Here is an 8,594-nt window from a genome sequence, read left to right as displayed (position 1 = left end):
TTAAGGAAAACTAATTTTAAGCATCAATTTTATCATCTGTGGAAATATGGCATCCTTTCCAGAAACTTTTTTGTTTTCCTGCCTCTGCTGCAGTGTTTGTTCATAGTGATGTCTTAACTTTGCTCCATGAATGTCTGCAAACATATATTGGCTCCTTTGCTGGTTTACAATAAAGGAACGAGCCTAAAAATCAGTTTGAAAATCTCACTAGTACTCAAAGAATTTCAGAAAGATATTAGGTCACAAAACAGCCTTCTACAATTTCACTGGTTTCTATTTCACATTCTACTGATACCAGGATGAGATCTGTTACACAAGCATTTTGTTAGGGGAAATGCTTGGGAGAAAAATGAGGCAAAAGCCATCAGAACTTTGTGGAGACATCAGACCACAGTGTAGTCCTGATCATTGTGAAGAAGAGGGAAAGGAGAAAGATTAGGTGGAAGAGTCTTAAATCACACTGCAGTCTAAGAAAGTCAGACAAGACTGACTAGAAGTTATTGAACCAAAACTGCCCATTGGAGCAATCCTGCCTCTCCCAGGGATAGGGCTGCCTTAGTTTCCATGTTACACTCAGTCACTCACTTGCAGCAGCCCATGGGAAACATAAAAGAAGCAAAAATGCAGTGATGGATTTCAGAAGAGAGCAGCTCAGGTCATCAGACACTGGCATTCCATGTATTAAAAGATCTGAAGGGCACATTTTCCTGACTAACAGAGCTCATCCAGGGTACTACACAGATCATCCAAACATGTATGGGAATGATCTCACTGACTTTGCTTCCTAAAAGGAATATCAGAAGACGGAGGTTAGTGAAATTGACTATATCTCCACTACCACTATGGTGTATTTCAGGACTACAACTGATATTTGTCCTCTTCCTGCTCCACTACCCATTGAAAAATTCTCTCTCCTTGAGCAGACTTAGTTAAGCTCGGAAAACTCTTCCTAGCTAAACATCGAACAGGTCTTCTGCTTCCATCCTTGCCAAGTCTAGCTTTAGCCAAGAATCCTGCAAAGGCACCTTTGGTATCTATCACCCTTGATACCTGACCAAGTTCCTCATATGTTACTTTTGACGTATAAGTCCCTGATCTGCTTTCAGTAAGAGACCTGTTGTTGCTTTAGCAAGAATCTCCCTACCTTGATATCTCCTATTAGTCATTTTCCACCTATTGACCCTCCTCACTCTCTTCTTTGGCTATAAATCCCCAGCTGTCTTTGCTATATTTGGAGTTGCAATTAATCTCTCTCCCCTACTGCAACAGACTTGAAGAAAGTCTTCCTTATCATTTTATTAAGTGTCAGAATTTTTCCCCTCTGCCCCTCAGCTATCACCTGGATAAGGTCCGGGTGGCTTACTTGATGGTAAATAAAACCTTCATGTCTAGGGACACTTTATTATTGTAAACTTCTCAGGTTGCAGTTACATGTGTCCATTCATAGTTACACAGGGGTAAAGGAGTACCAGGAGGCACCTGCAAAATCTCTGAAGTTTCACATGTATCCATGATCTCCATTTTGTAAAAAGCACCTGACTCCTCTTAATAACCAGTGTCAATTACCTTTGCCAGTATTGTGACTCTCTCCTCATCTGCGAGTCTCTATAGGCTCAAGAACTTCAAAGGGCCCTAGCAGCATCTCATGGAACCCTTGCATAGTTACATGATTAAATTTTAACTCTTGTTAGGACAAAAACTTCCAACTCCGCAGAAGCCAGAGCCAGGATATAGTGAGACAGTCCGAAAAACATTCCATGTTCTTTCTTTTCTTTTCTTTTTTTAAGATTTTATTTATTTATTTGAGAGAAAGAGAGAGAGAGCACAAGCAGGGGCAAGGGCACGGGCAGAGGGAGAAGCAGACTCCCGACTGAGCAGGCAGTCCAATACAGGGCTCAATCCCAGGATCCCAGGATCATGACCTGAGCCAAAGGGAGATGCTTAGTTGACTGAGCCACCCAGGTGCCCCTCCATGTTCTTTCTTTAAAAAAACAAAAACAAAAACAAAAACAAAAACAACAACAAAAACCTTCCAGCTTTTCAGGCATTTGACAGTTAGTTGGGCCCATGTAACTAATTCTGACCAATGAATGTCCTGAATCTCTTTTAAGCCAAACCATTGAAGACCTGCCTATGGCACTGATGTTTCAAATGGATCAGATAAAAGGCACTGGAGTGAACAGGGTTAGTGAGTGAATGTGGATCTAATTCCCCACTAAAATGCATCAAATATTCCAGAGAAAAAAAATTTAATGAATTAAAGTCATATTTGATGTGATGATTTGATGATATTTGAGGTTTAATTTGTTACATTACCCCAACATAATCTGAGTAATACATACCAAAAGATTTTTAAAACAGAATTTACTATCAATATTTTATGGAAGTTTATAAAAATGTATATCTATAGACATATATGCATATATATACATACTTACAGAACTAAATATAAAAAATACACTGAAATGCTATTTTCCTCAGAAAATTTTGCTTTTCATATCAAGCTGACATATAGTTGTTCATATTTGTGTATATCAAATAGAAGTAGTATTGCTTTTTTTAATGTGTAGAGTGAAGATCTGGGTTCTCAAAACTCCAATTTCAATATCCAGAATGAGTGAGTGGTTTGAGACCCTCCTCCATTTCAAGTTCCATTCATGGGCTCTCAGTTACACTGTATCTTAATAAAATTTTCTAAGATAGAATCAGATTGTTCCTGCTTACCTACATAAAACCTTGAGGTGCCCGGGTGGTTCAGTTGAGGGGCAGGCTCTTGAATTCAGCTCCAGTCATGATCTTAGGGTCCAGCCTCTATCCTCAGCGGGGAGTCAGCTTGAGGATTCTCGGTCCTCTCCTTTTGCCCTTCCCCTCACCCTATTTCTCTCACTGTCAAATAAATAAGTCTTTTTTTTTAAATATTTTATTTATTTATTTGACAGAGAGAGAGAGTATGTGCACAAGTAAGCAGAACGGCAGGCAGAGGGACAGACAGAGGCAAGACTCGCTGCTGAGCAGGGAGCTCGATGTGAGGCTCATTCCCAAAATCCTGGGATCACGACCTAAGCTGAAGGCAGAAGCTTAACTGACTGAGCAACTCAGGCACCCCATAAACAAATAAGTCTTTAAAAAAAAGAAAAAAATGAACTGACCTTGATTCAGGTGTCCACACTGATCCAACCACATGTAGCCAAAGAAAAGGTCATGTGGTCTGAAGCCAGGCTAACCCTTCAGTAATCACTGTGGATAGGGCATTTTCCCAGGAGGGGGGGAAAAAAAAAAAAAGGTCTAGACTAGCCAGAAACTCCTATTCACCTACAAAATAGTGTGGGGGAGATTACCATTTATGATCTCACTTCTCACTTTTCCTTACACATAATTACATTTCAACCACAACCCTCTAATACTACCCCTATACTCAGCAACTCAAAAATTTTATTTATTTTTTTTAATTTCTCTTCAAATTTTCCAGCTACTCTTCAGCATTGCCATCAAGTACTAATCAATGCTTTCTTTCTGACTTTATCTACTACACTGCCACCTACCATTAACGTCTTATTTGTCAAAAGAACAATATACATTTATTCTAACTACTAAAGCATAGTTTATAAGTATTCAGATTACTGAAAGCAGATGGATTTTTACTAGGAAAACTTGAATAAATTTGATATCAAACAGTTAACAATGCCAGGAGCTATTAGATCTGAAAGCAATTATCTTAGAGAGTGTTTTTTGTCTAATTCATGTAGTGTATCATGCTACCCATGTGATGCTAAACAACATCCAAACTCCACCCAGGACAGAATACCAATGTGGCACACAAATGTGTCCCTACCTATAAACTAAGTAATGACATGTTTTGCCATGATAACCATTTTAGGTTCAATTAAATAAATAATAAATAGGCAACAAGTCCTCCAAATGTGTTCATGTGAATGGAAATTAGGTGGGTATTTATTTATTTATTTATTTATTTATTTTTTAAAGCCTTTCTTTCTTTTTTTTTTTAATTTATTTGACAGACAGAGATCACAAGTAGGCAGAGAGGCAGACAGATAGAGAGAGAGGGGGAAGCAGGCTCCCTGCAGAGCACAGAGCCCGATGTGGGGCTCAATCCCAGGACACTGGGACCATGACCTGAGCCGAAGGCAGAGGCTTTAACCCACTGAGCCACCCAGGTGCCCCGGTATTTATTTATTTACCTGTCATTTTGCCTAGACCCCAAAATAAAGCATCAAAAATTTTTGCAAAAAAGAATGCTGAGTAAATTTGACCAAATATGTATCATAATATTCAGTTAAGAAAGCACTGTACGGTTTCAAGGGCAAAAATTAAAACCATTAAATCTCTGGAAACTGCAAGATAATTCCAATCCTGGTGTTCCCCTTGTTGTAGCCAAACAGGAAATAGTCTTCATTATTAAACTTTCATCTATCACTAACAATAATTACTTTTTAATTAATAATTTTCAGTTAATTATGTACTATACAATAAAAAGCAGACTTATATCACAGGAACTGACAATCTGTGCTGCCAGCCTTCCTTGTGTTATTATGCAAATCATGCACTTGATGTTAAAAACACATCGTATAGTAACTTTAGAGATAAAATTTAATACACAGAAAGTTATCTTGACCATTTTATACCCAGTTCCTTTCACTTTTTTTTTTTTTTTACCAAGTTAATAGCAATTCTGCAATAGGTTTAAAGCATATAACTGTAGGAAAAGACAGACTTTGAGAGAGCACTAATAAATACTCCTCCCCTCAGAGAGAACTACATGGAATTAATTTCAGGAGGTGAAATACCCTCTACTTTTAGAAACTGACAAAGGAGCTTCCACAAGCTCTTTAAAAACTGACTTCAAAAGATTCAATCCTCTTTGTCCTATCACACATGTTTCATATCACTGATTAAGTCTATTTTCTTTTATTCCCTTTCAACACACAAAGGAGCACTTTAATTTTAAAGAACTGTATTTTTCCCCAGCCAGATGATTTTAGTTCATCTGTCATTTTACATGAACAGGCTAATTCCTAAATCAATTTGAGTTTTTTAGATGACTCCAAACTTTGGCAACTGCTAAGAACTACAGAAGACACAAACATTGCATATCACATAATACTTGATTATGAGAGATTAATACAGTTCTTGAGAGCAATATATATGCATATGTAGTAGTAAAGAGTTTTAAAGCAAATAAAAGACCTATAATATTCAATATAACCAGATTCCAAATATATTTCAAATAAAATAATCTCCACAAAAAGTTAGCAAGATGAGAAACATGTTGCTGGGAATTATAAAGGCAGGCTTCCTGGAGCATTTAGAACAGGAAATAATCCTTCAGTAACCAATAAATTACTTTTAAGTGAAGACAGGGAAAAGAAAACATCTGATGTGTGAGAGGAAAGCAGAGATACACTTCAAGTTCTGCAGAGATAAAGGGTGATTCATTTGAATTTATGAACCATCACATTTAGAATACTGCTGAATAGTTGAAAGTATAGTAGGATAGCTTCAGAGAAGAGGAGTTTAGTAAGAATGGTATGAAGAGTTTGATCTCACAGGAAATGAAAGATAATAGCATGTTCTTAAATGAGAAAGTCACTCTTTTATAGCAATGCTTTTGGCATCACCTTATAGATTTCATTCCAAATAATTTCCATGTAATTAAAATTGGACCCTAGCTTTTATTAATTTCTGGTTATGAAAAATACCCCCAAAAGGAAAATTAATTTCTTCAATTATCTATTTAGAGACATCTACTTCAAGCATACTTGAATAAAATGAAAGACATGAAGTTCTATGCCAATTAATCTAGTATATAATCTTCTAAAGAAAGCTAGAAGTTCAAAAATTATATAATGAGATACAAGATAATATTTTCCATAAAATTGACAGAAAAAAATTAATATGTATAAATCTAAATGTTCTGAGACAGGGAGAGTAGAATCAAAGTAAATAAAGTATTTCCTTAGGACTTCTTAAAGGAAGAGAACAGTTTTCTTCAGAAGAGTTATATAAACAATGAATCATCAAATAATGTTCTGAATTGCCTTTAGATATTACTACTTATGTTTCTGGAACTAAAATTTTTTTTAAGATTTTATTCATTTGTCTGAGAGAGAGAGAGAAAAATAGACAACACAGCAGGGGAATAGCAGAGGAAGAAGTAGACTCCCCACTGAGCAGGGAGCCGGATGTGAGGCTTGATCCAGGGTCCTGGGATCATGACCTGAGCAGAAGGCAGACACTTAACAGACTGAAACACCCAGGAGCCTTATGAAACTAAAACATTTTTATTGAGAAATTATTTTAATGGAATGATTATCCTGAAAGCTCTACATACTGTTTTAGAGATTTGTGTTTTGTTTTGTTCGGTTTCCTTTACAAACTATATTCACCTATTTAAACTTTGTGTGTTTTTTTCTACAAAATTATATTCACCTATTTTCTGTCATTATTTTAAACAACTAATTTATTACTTATTCCAGTTTTTTAAATGACAACATATTAACAAAGTTTCTTTATATAGACATCAGGAATATATTTTTGACACATTGCTAAATGGCTCAAAAAGAAAAATATCCAAGGTACCTGGATGGCTCAGTCAATTAAGTGTCTGCCTTTGGCTCAGGTCATGATCCCAGAAACATGGGACTGAGTCCCACATTGGGCTCCCTGCTCAGTGAGGAGTCTGCTTCTCTGCCCCTCTCCTGGCTCATGCTCTCTCTCTCTCCCTCCCTCTCTCTCAAATAAATAAAATATTAAAAAAAGAAAAGAAAAGAAAAGAAAAATATCTAATGAATTGCTTTCAAGGTATGTTCCCATGACCAGCAATATCAACCTCATCTGGAAATTGCTGAATGAAAAACTAAGGGGATAGGACTCACCAGTCTGATAAGACTCTGAGGTAATTCTGATAGAAGCTAAAATTTGAGAACAACTTACATTACTGTATTATATCTAAATGTTGTTTTAGTAAGATATTCATATTTTGCATTAATAACATTTATCCTGGTGCACCTGGGTGGCTCAGTGGGTTAAAGCCTCTGCCAGAGTCCTGGGATCAAGCCCCGCATCTGGCTCTCTGTTCTGTGGGGAGCCTGCTTCCTCCTCTCTCTCTCTGCCTACCTGAGATCTCTCTCTGTCAAATAAATAAATAAAATCTTTTAAAAAAAATAACATTTATCCTTCTTTGACAACTTATTTTTTTTTAAAGATTTTATTTATTTATTTGACAGAGAGAAATCACAAGTAGGCAGAGAGGCAGGCAGAGAGAGAGGAGGAAGCAGGCTCCCCGCCGAGCAGAAAGCCCGATGCGGGGCCTGAACCCAGGACCTGGGATCATGACCTGAGCCGAAGGCAGTGGCCTAACCCACTGAGCCACCCAGGCGCCCCTTTCTTTGACAACTTATTATAATGTGGTTGTAATCTATTATTCTGTATCCACAGTAATGCATTTTATCTGCCATATAAGTAACCTTTTCATGAGAAATTTAAATAGGCATGGCACTGAGTTGTTCTAAAAGTTTATGAGTAACAAATATGCTAGAAGTACAGGAAATGTGTAAGTTTTAAGTAATACAAAAATCTTGATTAATATATTACCTACATAGAAAATACATGATTCTTCTTCATAGTAGAGGATAAATGTTAGCTTAGGACAATATGCCTGATATATATATATATATATATATATATATATATATATATATATGACAAACATACATGACAGCCATGTATTTGTCAAAATTATTAAATCATATGTATAACTGTTTAATTTTATCATACATAATTTATCTCTCAATAAAAGTGATGAAAATTTAAAGTATTACTTTACCAGTACACATAAACTCCTCTCTCCCATATTTAGACATCTCCACAGTAATTCCTTTTGTCCTGATTTAAATGTTATTTCTAAATTATATCATAGATATATCAACCTAGATGAGCCAAGCAAAGGCAGTCCTGGAAACATTCTAAGTTGATAATTTAGCTTTGAATATGACAAAAGTAAAGTATACTGATCTAAAAAAAATGTAAACTCTAGCCATTTCAGAGGAATCAGGAAATTATTCTATCTCTTATTCATGCTAACATAAGGAATCCATGAACAGAGAGATCAGCACTTTCCTTAATAAGGATAGAAAAATTCTTATAATACATACTGTTTAAGCAATGCCATCCACTTTGTGACATAAAGATGTGCCTACAGGAAATGCATGGACTTTTAAGTCAGATGGACATGATATTTAACACACTTGTCAACATGTAATAATTTTGGTCAAATTACTAAATCTCTTCCAGCCTCAATTTTCACAATTATATGTTAAGAATAAATAGATTAACATCACTGTAGTACCTACCATAATAGTAGGTACTCAAAAACTGGATAACATTGCTATTTTTCTTTAGCTGAAGCCATGTGACTCTATAGTTTCCCCCATCCTCATTAATTCTGATATATATAACGTGATTGGCAATTGCATTCTATTCATCTCCCACATCCTCAAATAGGGATGACCCAAAAGCTTCTTAGTTTTTATCTTTTGGTGAGGACTGGTAGGCTTGAAGCAAGAAGGGGACAAACC

The 8,594-nt window shown here is 36.1% G+C and overlaps 1 pseudogene; it reads left to right on the top strand.

Moving 5' to 3' along the window:
- Window positions 1-8,105: 8,105 nt before the first annotated feature.
- LOC125081555 (uncharacterized) lies at window positions 8,106-8,216 on the top strand (annotated as a pseudogene).
- Window positions 8,217-8,594: the final 378 nt, after the last annotated feature.

Source organism: Lutra lutra, chromosome 11 (genome assembly GCF_902655055.1).
Source record: "Lutra lutra chromosome 11, mLutLut1.2, whole genome shotgun sequence".
Taxonomy (NCBI): Eukaryota; Metazoa; Chordata; class Mammalia; order Carnivora; family Mustelidae; genus Lutra; species Lutra lutra.
Note: the sequence above shows the minus strand (reverse complement) of the source record. Positions and strands in the feature narration are given on the sequence as shown.